Below are 11,790 nucleotides of genomic sequence, written 5' to 3'. Positions count from 1 at the left end.
TTATTTTTATGGTCATAATAAAAATTATAGACAAGTATAAATATAATTCATTTTTAGATTCTTAATAAATGATTTTTCAAATTTTATATATTTTTCTTTGAACGTGTGGCCTGTCTGCCTGCAAAAACATACAGACTTTTACTTTTGACTTACATAGAGTTAAATATATATTAGTGTAAAGACAAACCTTAGGTGTAAGAAAATTATAGAGTGTGTTTGTATGAGTTTGAAAAGAGCAAAATGGGAACAAAAATTACTTTAATTAAGGTGGCTACTATAAAACTAAAAAATCTAAAAAAATGCTGAAAGCAAATATATACTTTCTGCTTTGTATTGAATTTCTTCCTGCAAAATCCATGACTTACAGTTCTGCATCTTCCCATGCAAATTCTCTGTATTTACTTGCCAAGTATTTATGCTAGACCCCTACTTTTTATGTTTCTTGCATATTTTTTGTTTGTTTTATAGTTTATGAAGTATTCATTATTTGAGCTGGTCTGTGATTGTAAGAATTTTTATTTTTATTTTTATTTATTTATTTATTTTTGAGACAGAGTCTTGCTCTGTTGCCAGGCACCAGGCTGGAGCACAGTGGCGCGATCTCGGGTCACTGCAACCTCCGCTTCCCGGGTTCAAGCAATTCTCCTGCCTCAGCCTCTTGAGTAGCTGGGACTACAGGCGCGCACCACCATGCCCAGCTAATTTTTGTATTGTTTTAGTAGAGACGTTGTTTCACCATGTTTCCCAGGATGGTCTTGATCTCTTGACCTCATGATCCACCCACCTCAGCCTCGCAAAGTGCTGGGATTACAGGCGTGGGCCTGGCCAATAATTTTTATAAAATTTAGTACACTCAAAATAATTTTTAGATGTTAATTTCAAACTTAGTGTATTGTTACACTTTATTGAGTTGGTGCACTCCATTTTGTTCTTTTAATGGGAGAACAATATATAAGCTTTCTTTTCTTTAGTGATTGTTCCTTTCACTTTTTATAATTGACATAAGTATTTTTAACTATTGAGTCCATTTGATCAACTAAGTACTAGAGAGTCTTCATAAGTCACTTAAGGATTTTTTCTTTCTTTTTTTTTTTAGACAGAATCCTGTTGCCCAGGCTGGAGTGCAACGGTGCAGTGGCATGACTGGCTGACTGCAACCTCCATCTCTCGGGTTCAAGTGATTCTCAGCCTCAGCCTCCCGAGTAGCTGGGATTAGAGGCATGCGTGATGACAGGTACGCGTCGTCATGCCCAGGTAATTTTTTTTTAGTAGAGATGGGGTTCACCATGTTGGCCAGGATGGTCTTGAACTCCTGGCCTCAGGTGATCCATCCGCCTCTGCCTCCTAAAGTTCTGAGATTATAGGCTTGAGTCACCGCACTCAGCAAGTCATCAGGATGTTTTTATATATAAAGGTAGCAAACATACCTTACAGGTTTTGCTCTGTAATAGATTCTCCATAATGATTCGCAAAGATTCCTGCTGCAGTTAGTTTGTAACTTCAACTCAGAGAAAGTAATTAATACTTTTACATAGTTAACATTTTTTGGTGAGATCACATTGTCTTGTTTTTCAAAAATCCAAATACATTATGAACTGTAGTCACCATGTTGTACAGTAAATCTCTTGAAATTATTTGTCCTATTCGACTGTAATTATGTATTATTTGACAGACATTTTTTCAACCCTCCATTCTAAATACCTTGACACGTGGTCCCAGCTACTTCAGGAGGCTGAGGCAGGAGAATTGCTTGAACCCAGGAGGTGGAGGTTGCAGTCAGCCAAGATCGCACCACTGCACTCCAGCCTGGCGCCTGGTCACGGAGAGAGACTCTGTCTCAAACAAACAAACAAACAAAATAATAAATAGTATTCCATTGTGTATACCTACCACCTTGTCTTCATTTACTTATTGGATGTTGAACTGTTTATTCTGTATTTTGACTATTGTGAAAAGTGCTGCAAACAACAGAAGTGCAAACGTTTCTTCATTCTGATATTATTTGTTTTGTATATATATCCAGTAGTGCAATTGCTGTATTACATGGTAGTTAAGTTTTTTTGGAAATCTCTATTTTGTTTTTCATAATGGCTGTCCTCATTTACATTAAAACCAAACTCTGCAAGGATTCCCTTTACTTCACATTTTTACCAACACTTTTTTCTTTTTAATGAGAGTCATTCTAACAGGAATGAGTTGATATCTCATAGTTTTTATATTTTGGCTTGCATTTTTGTGATAATAATTGACATTGAGCATTTTCAAATGTATCCATTGGATAGATGTATGTCTTGTCTTGAAAAATACTTATTTCAGCTACTTGCTTATTTTTAGTAGTTTTTTAATTGTATTTTCATTTGAGATTTTTACATATTTTTGATATCAACCCCTCGTCACATGTATAATTTGCAAATATTTTTGTCAGTTTTTTAGTTGTCACCTTTTGTTGATTGTATCAGATTCTGCACAGCAGCTTTATAATTTGAAGTGATGTGACTTATTTATTTTTTCTTTTGTTTCCTGGGATATTTATGTTAAATCAAAAAACTTGCTGCCCAGACCAATATTATAGGGCATTCAGTGTTTTGTTTTGTTTTTTAATTGAGTCGGAGTTTCGCTTTTTGTTACCCAGGCTGGAGTGCAATGGCGCAATCTCGGCTCACCGCAACCTCTGCCTCCTGAGTTCAGGCAATTCTCCTGCCTCAGCATCCTGAGTAGCTGGGATTACAGACATGCGCCACCATGCCCAGCTAATATTTTGTATTTTTAGTAAAGACAGGGTTTCACCATGTTGACCAGGATGGTCTTGATCTCTTGACCTCGTGATCCACCCGGCTCGGCCTCCCAAAGTGCTGGGATTACAGGCATGAGCCACCGCGCCCGGTTGTATTTTTTGATAATAGTAGTTTCAGAGTTTCAGGCCCTAAAGCCGCTAATTTAATTTCAGTTTATTTTTACATATGGTGTGAGAAGAGGGTCTCATTTTTTTTTGTATGCATGTGAATATAAAGTTTTCTTAAAATCATTTAATGAAGATACTGTTCTTTCCATTTTAAAAAGTCACCTATATTTAAAATCAGTTAGCTGTAAATACATTGATATATTTCCATTCTTTTTTTTCTTCTGCTCCATGGACCTAGGTTTCTCTTTTTATTCAAGTACCATACTGTTTTGGTTACCATAGCTTTATAATATATTTCAAAGTCAGGTAGGGTGATACCTCCACTTCTTTTGTCTTGATTGCTTCAGCTATTCAGTGTCTTTTGCAGTACCATATGAATTTTAGATACACTTTTTAAAAATTTCTATGAAGTATGTTACTGGTATTTTGATAGAAGTTACATTAAACCTATAGAAAATTTTGTGTAATACAAATATTTATTAATAATGCCAGTTAATGGATAATATTCCATTTATGGTTGTTTTTTTTTTTTTTTTTTTTTTTTTAGACGAGTTTTGCTCTCCTTACACAGGGCTGGAGTACAATGTTGCAATCTTGGCTCACCACAACCTCCGCCTCCTGGGTTCAGGTAATTTTCCTGCTTCAGCCTCCTGAGTAGCTGGGACTACAGGCGTGCGCCACTATGCCCAGCTAATTTTTTGTATTTTTAGTAGAGACGGGGTTTCACCATGTTGACCAGGATGGTCTCGATCTCTTGACCTCGTGATCCACCCGCCTCGGATTCCCAAAGTGCTATGATTATAGTCGTGAGCCACTGTGCCCGGCCCCATTTATGTATTTTTTAATTTCTATTATGTTCTTTACAGTAGAATATAAAGTGTTAAATTTAATAAAATTTAATAAAATGATATAAATTTAAATTTGGTTTAATTTATATCCAACTATAGTTATTGAAATGAAATTGTTTTTTAATTTCATTTGGGGAAAGATTTTTGTTTTTTGTTTGTTTTTGTTTTACTTTGTTTTTTTCTTTTGAGACTGAGTCTCACTCTTACCGAGGCTGCAGTGCAGTGGCACTATGTCAGCTCACTGTAACCTCCTCCAGCTGGGTTAAAAATTCTTCTGCCTCATCTCCTGAGTACATGGGACCACAGCTGCCTGCCACCCACTCAGCTAATTTTTGTACTTTTAGAAGTTATGGGGTTTCACCCTATTGGCCAAACTGGTCTTGAACTCCTAACCTCATGATCTGCCCACGTCAGCCTCCCAAAGTGCTGGTATCACAGGCGTGAGCCGCCGTGCAAGGTCTGAAGATAGTTATTAATGTATAAAAATGCTATGACTTGGCGGGGCGCGGTGGCTTACGCCTATAATCCCAGCACTTTGGGAGGCCGAGGCTGGTGGATCACGAGGTCAAGAGATCGAGAACATCCTGGTCAACAAGGTGAAACCCCGTCTCTACTAAAAATACAAAAATTAGCTGGGCATGGTGGTGCGCGCCTGTAGTCCCAGCTACTCGGGAGGCTGAGGCAGGAGAATTGCGTGAATCCCCGAGGCGGAGGTTGTAGTGAGCCGAGATCCTGCCATTGCACTGCAGTCTGGGTAACAACAGCGAAACTCCGTCTCAAAAAAAAATTTCAAAAAAAGTGCTATGACATTTTGATGGTGCTTTTATATGTTGAAAGTTTAATTTGTTTTGTTGTTGTTTGAGATGAATTGTTGGTCTGTTGTTCAGGCTGGGGTGCAGTGGCGTGATCTCGGCTCACTGCAATCTCTGTTTCATGGGTTCAAACGATTCTCTGGCTTCAGCCTCCCAAGTAGCTGAGACTACAGACACCCACCACTACACCTGGCTAATTTTTGTAGAAACAAGGTATCACTGCAACCTCCGCCTCCCAGGTGTAAGTGATTCTTGTGCCTTTGCCTCCAGAGCAGCTGGGATTACAGGCATGTGCCACCATGCCCAGCTAATATTTTGTACTTTTAGTAGAGATGGGGTTTCTCCATGTTGGTCAGGCTTGTCTTAAACCACCCGATCTCAGGTGATTTACCTGCCTGGGCCTCCCAAAGTGTGGGAATTATAGACGTGAGCCGCCACACCCAACCGTTTGTTTTTTAATTAATTATTTTTTTTGAGATGGAGTCTTGCACTGTTGCCTGTGCTGGAGTGTAATTGGTGCAATCTCGGCTCACTGCAACGTCCATCTCTCGGGTTGAAGCCATTCTCCTGCCTCAGTCTCCAGAGTATCTGGGATTACAGGCACCCTTGACCACAGCCAGGTAATTTTTTGTAGTTTTCATAGAGATGGGGTTTTGCTATGTTGGCCAGGCTGGTCTCAAACTGCTGAAGTCGTGACCCACGCGCGTTGGCCTCTCAAAGTGCTGGGATTACAGGTGTAAGCCACCATATCTGGCTCTTTTTTTTTTTTTTTTTTTTTTTTTCTGAAAAAGAGTCTCCTTTTGTCACCGAGGCTGGAGTGCAGTGACTGGATCTCAGCTGACTGCAACCTCCACCTTTTAGGTTCAAGCAATTCTCTGCCTCAGCCTCCTGAGTAGCTGGGTTACAGGCACACGCCACAATGCCCAGCTAATTTTTGTATCTTCCGTAGAGATAGGGTTTCACCATCTTGGCCAGGCGGGTCTTGAACTCCTGATCTCAGGATCCATCTGCCTTGGCCTCCCAAAGTGCAGAGATTACAAGTGTGAACCACCATGCCTGGCCTAGTCTTTCTTAAGTGCTTTCCTTTTTCTTTCTTTTTTTTTGTTTTTTGAGACGGAATTTCGCTTTTGTTTCCCAGGCTGGAGTGCAATGGCGCGATCTCGGCTCACCGCAACCTCCACCTCCTGGGTTCAGGCAATTCTCCTGCCTCAGCCTCCTGAGTAGCTGGGATTACAGGCACGCGCCACCACGTCCAGCTAATTTTTTGTACTTTTAGTAGAGACGGGGTTTCACCATGTTGACCAGGATGGTCTCGATCTCTTAACCTCGTAATCCCCCACCTTGGCCTCCCAGTGTTGGAATTACAGGCGTGAGCCACTGTGCCCGGCTCAAGTGTTTTCTTTTAACATTAAATACTTTCCATGTAATATTTAAATTTCTATAGTGATTGTTCATGCTTTTGAAGTAACTTTTTTATTTTTTCTAGGCCTTATAATATACTTTTTTTTACCACTGCACTTGTTGCCTATGCTGGAGTGCAGTGGCACAATCTCAACTCACTGCAACTTCCAACTCCTGGTTTCATGTGATTTTCCTGCCTCAGCCTTCCCAGTAGCTGGGATTACAGCACCTACCACCATGCCTGGCTAATTTTTGTATTTTGTTTGTTTCATTTTCTTTTGAGATGGAGTCTGGCTTGGTTACCCAGGCTGGAGTGCAGTGGCGTGATCACCCCTCACTGCATACTCCGCCTCCTAGGTTCAAGCAATTGCCATGCATTAGCCTCCTGAGTAGCTGGGTTTACAGGCACACCACCAAACTTGGCTAATTTTTGTATTTTTAGTAGAGATGGGGTTTCACCATGTTGGTCAGGATGGTCTCGAACTCCCGATCTTGTGATTTGCCTGCCATGGCCTCCCAAAGTGCTGGGATAACAGGCGCGAATTTTTTTATTTTTAGTAGAGATGGGGTTTCACCATATTTGCAAGGCAGGTCTCAAACTCCTGACCTCAGTGATCCATCCACCTCGGCCTCCCAAAGTGCTGGGATTATTGGCATGAGCCACCGTGCCCGGACAATATACATCTTAATTTACCAGAATCTGCTTCATATCGATATTGATTCCAATGAGATATAAAAATATTACATCTATATGGCTTTTTTCCGTTATTTAGACTAACTCGCATTTTAATTTACAGGCTTATAGGTGCAAAAGACTCGCCTTGTCTCAGATAAGACTTTCGGCTGGACTTTTAAGTTTATGCTGAAATGTGTTAAAAAATTAGGGGGCCAGGCCGGGTTCGGTGGCTCACGCCTGCAATCTCAGCACTTTGGAAGGCCCTGGCAAATGGATCACTTGAGGTCAGGAGTTCGAGACCAGCCTGGCCAACATGGTGATACCCTGTCTCTAGTAAAAATACAAAATATTAGCTGGGCATGCTGGTGGGTGCCTGTAATCCCAGCTGCTCGGGAGGCTGAGACAGGAGGATAGGTTGAACCTGGGAGGCAGAGATTGTGGAGAGCCGAGGTGACGCCATTGCACTCCAGCCTGGGCAACAGAGCAACACTCCTTAAGAAAAAAACAAGGGCTGGGCGTGTTGGCTTAAGGCTGTAATCCCGGCACTTTAGGAGGCCGAGGTGGGTGAATCATAAGGTCAAGAAATCGAGACCATCCTGGTCAACATGGTGAAATCCCATCTCTACTAAAAAATACAAAAAATTAGCTGTGCGTGGTGGCGCGTGCCTGTAATCCCAGCTACGCGGGAGGCTGAGGCAGGAGAATTGCCTTAACCCAGGATGCAGAGGTTGTGGTGAGCTGAGATCACACCATTGCACTCCAGCCTGGGTTAAAAGAGTGAAACTCCGTCTCAAAAAAAAATGAAGGAAAAAAATAAAAACAGATGTGACTAGGACATGAGGTTTGTGAGGGCCAGGAGTAGAATGATGTAATTTGACTGTGTATCCCCACCCAAATCTCATGTCAAATTGTAAATGTATTAATATAAGGAAGGGGCTGGTTGTATTATGCATACAATTCGCCTTAAACTTTACATTTACGGATGGGTGGGGTGGCTCACACCTATAATCCTAGCACTTTGGGCGGCCGAGGTGGGTGGATCTCCTGAGGTCAGGAGTTCAAGACCAGCCTGGCCATCATGGTAAAACCCCATCTTTAAAAAAGAAAAAAAACTTTAAAAAAAAAGCGAATTTTGAATGATTTAGTTATTTTGCTTATTTTTTTTAGTTTTGAGGAACTCTAGCATGTTTGTAATATTTTAAGATTTATTAAATTTGGCCGGGCACAGTGGCTCACACCTGTAATCCCAGCACTTTGGGAGGCTGAGGCGGGTGGATCACGAGGTTAAGAGATCGAGACCATCCTGGTCAAAATGGTTAAACCCCGTCCGTACTAAAAATACAAAAGATTAGCTGGGCATGATGGCATATGCCTGTAGTTCCAGCTGCTCAGGAGGCTGAGGGAGGAAAATTGCCTGAACCCAGGAGGCGGAGGTTGCTGTGAGCCAAGATCGCGCCATTGCACTCCAGCCCTGTGTAACAAAAGCGAAACTCTGTCTCAAAAAAAAAAATTAAGATTTATTAAATTTATGATATCTTACTATATGAGATAATGGAAACATTTTGTAATAATATCACAAGTATCGAGCTTCCTCAATTCTTCAGAGCTTGAAGAATAGCTTGGTGAAATGAGACAGGCAGACAAGATTAAATAAGAATTAAAAAATAAAATATCTGATAACTATGGGATTATGTAAAATGACTGAAACTATGACCAGGGTATCTTAAAGAGATTAAGATAATGGAATGATGTTGGAAAACTCATTTCAGAGTATCATCCGGAAGAAGTTTTGCAACTTAACCATATAGACCAACATTCAAATTCAGAAAATACATGAGAAAATGATTTTCATGAGAATATCAAACCCAACACACATAATCATCAGGTTCTTCAAGGTTGAAATGCAGGAAAAAATAATATCAACAGCCCGAGAGAAAGACCAGGTTACCTACAAAGGGAAGCCCATCAGACTCACAGCGGATCTCTAAGCAGAAGCCCTACAAGCCATAAAGAGATTGGGGACCAATATTCAACATTCTTTTTTTTTTTTTTATTTTGAGACAGAGTTTCGCTCTTGTTACCCAGGTTGGAGTGCAATGGCACGATCTCTGCTCACCGCAACCTCCACCTCCTGGATTCAGGCAATTCTCCTGCCTCAGCCTCCCAAGTAGCTGGAATTACAGGCACACGCTACCATGCCCAGCTAATTTTTTGTATTTTTAGTAGAGATGGGGTTTCACGATGTTGACCAGGATGGTCTCGATCTCTTAACCTCGTGGTCCACCCGCCTCGGCCTCCCAAAGTGCTGGGATTACAGGCTTCAGCCACCGCGCCCAGCCCTTATTCAACATTCTTAAAGAAAATAATTTTCCACCAGGAATTTCACATTCAGCAAAATTAAGCTTTATAAGTGAAGGAGAAATAAAATCCTTGTCAGATAAGCAAATGCTGAAAAAATCTGTCATCACCATGAGGCCTGCCTTGAAAGAGGTTTTAAAAAAAAGTAAATATGGAAACGAAAAAGAATTACCAGCCACTACAGAAACACACTCAAGTACAAAGACTAATGACACCGTGAAACAACATCAAGTCTGCAAAATAACCAGCTAGCACCGTGAAGACAGGATCAGATTCACACAAAACAATATTAACCTTAAATGTAAATGGGCTAAATGCCGCAATTAAAAGACCCAGAATGGAAGTTAAAGAGTCAAGACTCATTGCTGTGCTGTATTTAAGAGACCCATCTCGTGGGCTGGGTGCAGTGGCTCACACCTGTAATCCCAGCACTTTGGGAGGCCAAGGCAGGCAGATCACCTGAGGTTGGGAGTTAAAGACTCTACCAAAAACACAAAATTAGCCAGTGTGGTGGTACATATCTGTAGTCCTAGTTACTTGGGACACTGAGGCAGGAGAATCACTAGAACCCAGTAGGTGGAGTTGTGGTGAGCCAAGTTCACACCGTTGCACACCAGCACTCTAGGCAAAACAAAAGTGAAACTTTGTCTCAAAAAAAAAAAAAAAGACCCATCCCACATGCAAAGACACAAATAGGACTAAAAATTAAAAAAAAAAAATTACCAAGCAAATAAAAGCAGAAGCAAAGGCAGGGGTTGCAGCCATTGTTTCTGACAAACAGACTTTGAACTAACAAAGATCAAAAAAGACAAAAAGACCATTACATAACGCTAAAAGAATCAATTCAGGGAGCACTCAGATTAAAAAAAACACATTCTTAGAGACCTACAAAAAGACTTAGACTGCCACACAATAACAGTGGGAGACTTTAACACCTCACTGCCAATAGTAGACAGATAATTGTGAAAAAAAGGAACAAGGATATTTAGGGCTTGAACTCAGCTCTGGGTTAAGCGGACCTGACAGAGATCTACAGAACTCTCCCGCCAAAAACGACACACACATTCTTCTAAGTTCCACATGGCAGTTAGCCTGAAAGTGGTTGCATAATTGAAGTAAAACACTCCTCAGTAAATGCAAAAGAACTAAAATTATAACAATCTCTCTCAGTGCAGTGCAATCAAATTAGAATTTATAGCCGGGTGTGATGGCTCACGACTGTAATCCCAGCACTTTGAGATCCAAGGCAAGGGAATCACAAGGTCAGGAGTTTGAGGCCAGCCTGGCCAACATGGTGAAATCCAGTCTGTACTAAAAATAGAAAAATTAGCTGGGTGTGTGGCGGGCAGCTCTAATCCCAGGTACTCGGGAGGCTGAGGCAGAAGAATTGCTTGAAACTGGACGGCAGAGGTTGTAATGAACCTGGATCACACCACTGCACACCAGCCTGAGCGAAAAAGTGAAACTTCGTCTAAAAACAAGCAAACGAACAAAAATCTCAACACTATACAACCATATGGAAATTGAACAACATGCCCCTGAATGACTTCTGGGTAAATAGTAAAATTAAGGGCCGGGCACCGTGGCGCAAGCCTGTATTCTAAGCACTTTGGGAGGCCAAGGCGGGTAGATAACCAGGTCAGAAGTTTGAGACCAGCCTGGCCAACATAGTGAAACCCCATCTCTACTACAAATACAAAAAGTAACTGGGTGTGATGGTGGGCGCCTGTAGTCCCAGCTACTCAGGACGCTGAGGCAGGAGAACCACTTGAACCTGGGAGGCGGAGGTTGCAGTGAGTTGAGATCATGCCATCGCACTCCAGAGACTGTTAAAAAAAAATTAAGTCAGAAATCAACAAAGTCTTTGAATCCAATAAGAAAAAAGATGCAATGTACCAGAGCCTCTGGAATGCAGCTAAAGCAGCGTTAAGTGGGAAATTTATAGCACAAAATACCCACATCAAAAACCTTTAAATGGCCGGGCGTGATGACTGGCGCCTGTAATTCTAGCACTTTGTCTACTAAAAATACAAAAATGAGCCAGGCTGTTTCGAACTGCGATGTGCTAGAAAGGTAAAATACAGAGTTAGTTTCAAATATTTACTTCCAAATATTCATATACTTTATTAATAAGTACATATTACACATTAAAATAATATTATGGACATACTGGGTTAACTAAATTGTTACAATCAATTCAACCTGTTCTTTCTTTCTCTTTCTTTTTTAAAAAATATATTAAAAAAGAAAATAGAGACGGGGTTTCACCGTGTTGGCCAGGATGGTCTTGATCCCTCGACCTAGTAATCCGCGGACCTCAGCAGCCTGCCAGAGTGCTGGGATTATAGGCTCAGACACCGCGCCCGGCCTGTTCTTTCTTTTTAAATTTTGGATACTACAAAGTTTAACATTCACGTGCGGCTCACATTTTATTTCAGAGGATTGCCTCCTTTCTAAAATCTCGGCCTTCCTGCTCAAACACCAGAAACCGGGAAGGTCATAAAATGTGAAATTTAAAAATAATTGTTCTTATATTCTTTCTATTTGTAAAGAGCCACGTAAAATATTATTTGTAAATGCATACGACTTGACACACCAGTGTAAAGGCATTTAATACTCTGTGGTGGGCCAGGCTCAGCTCAGGAAGGAAGCCCTGCCCGAAAAGGCTGCAGCCTAGGCTGTCTGTCACTTTTTCTTCACTCAGTCCAGCGTCTGATCACATCTTCTGTCACTCAGGGCCTGAGAGGGTGGGGTTTTAAACGTTATTCAATCAGCGACGCTGGGCTGGGAACC

Source organism: Callithrix jacchus, chromosome 22 (genome assembly GCF_049354715.1).
Source record: "Callithrix jacchus isolate 240 chromosome 22, calJac240_pri, whole genome shotgun sequence".
NCBI lineage: Eukaryota > Metazoa > Chordata > Mammalia > Primates > Cebidae > Callithrix > Callithrix jacchus.
The sequence above is the reverse complement of the archived record's forward strand: the minus strand, read 5'-3'. Positions refer to the sequence as shown.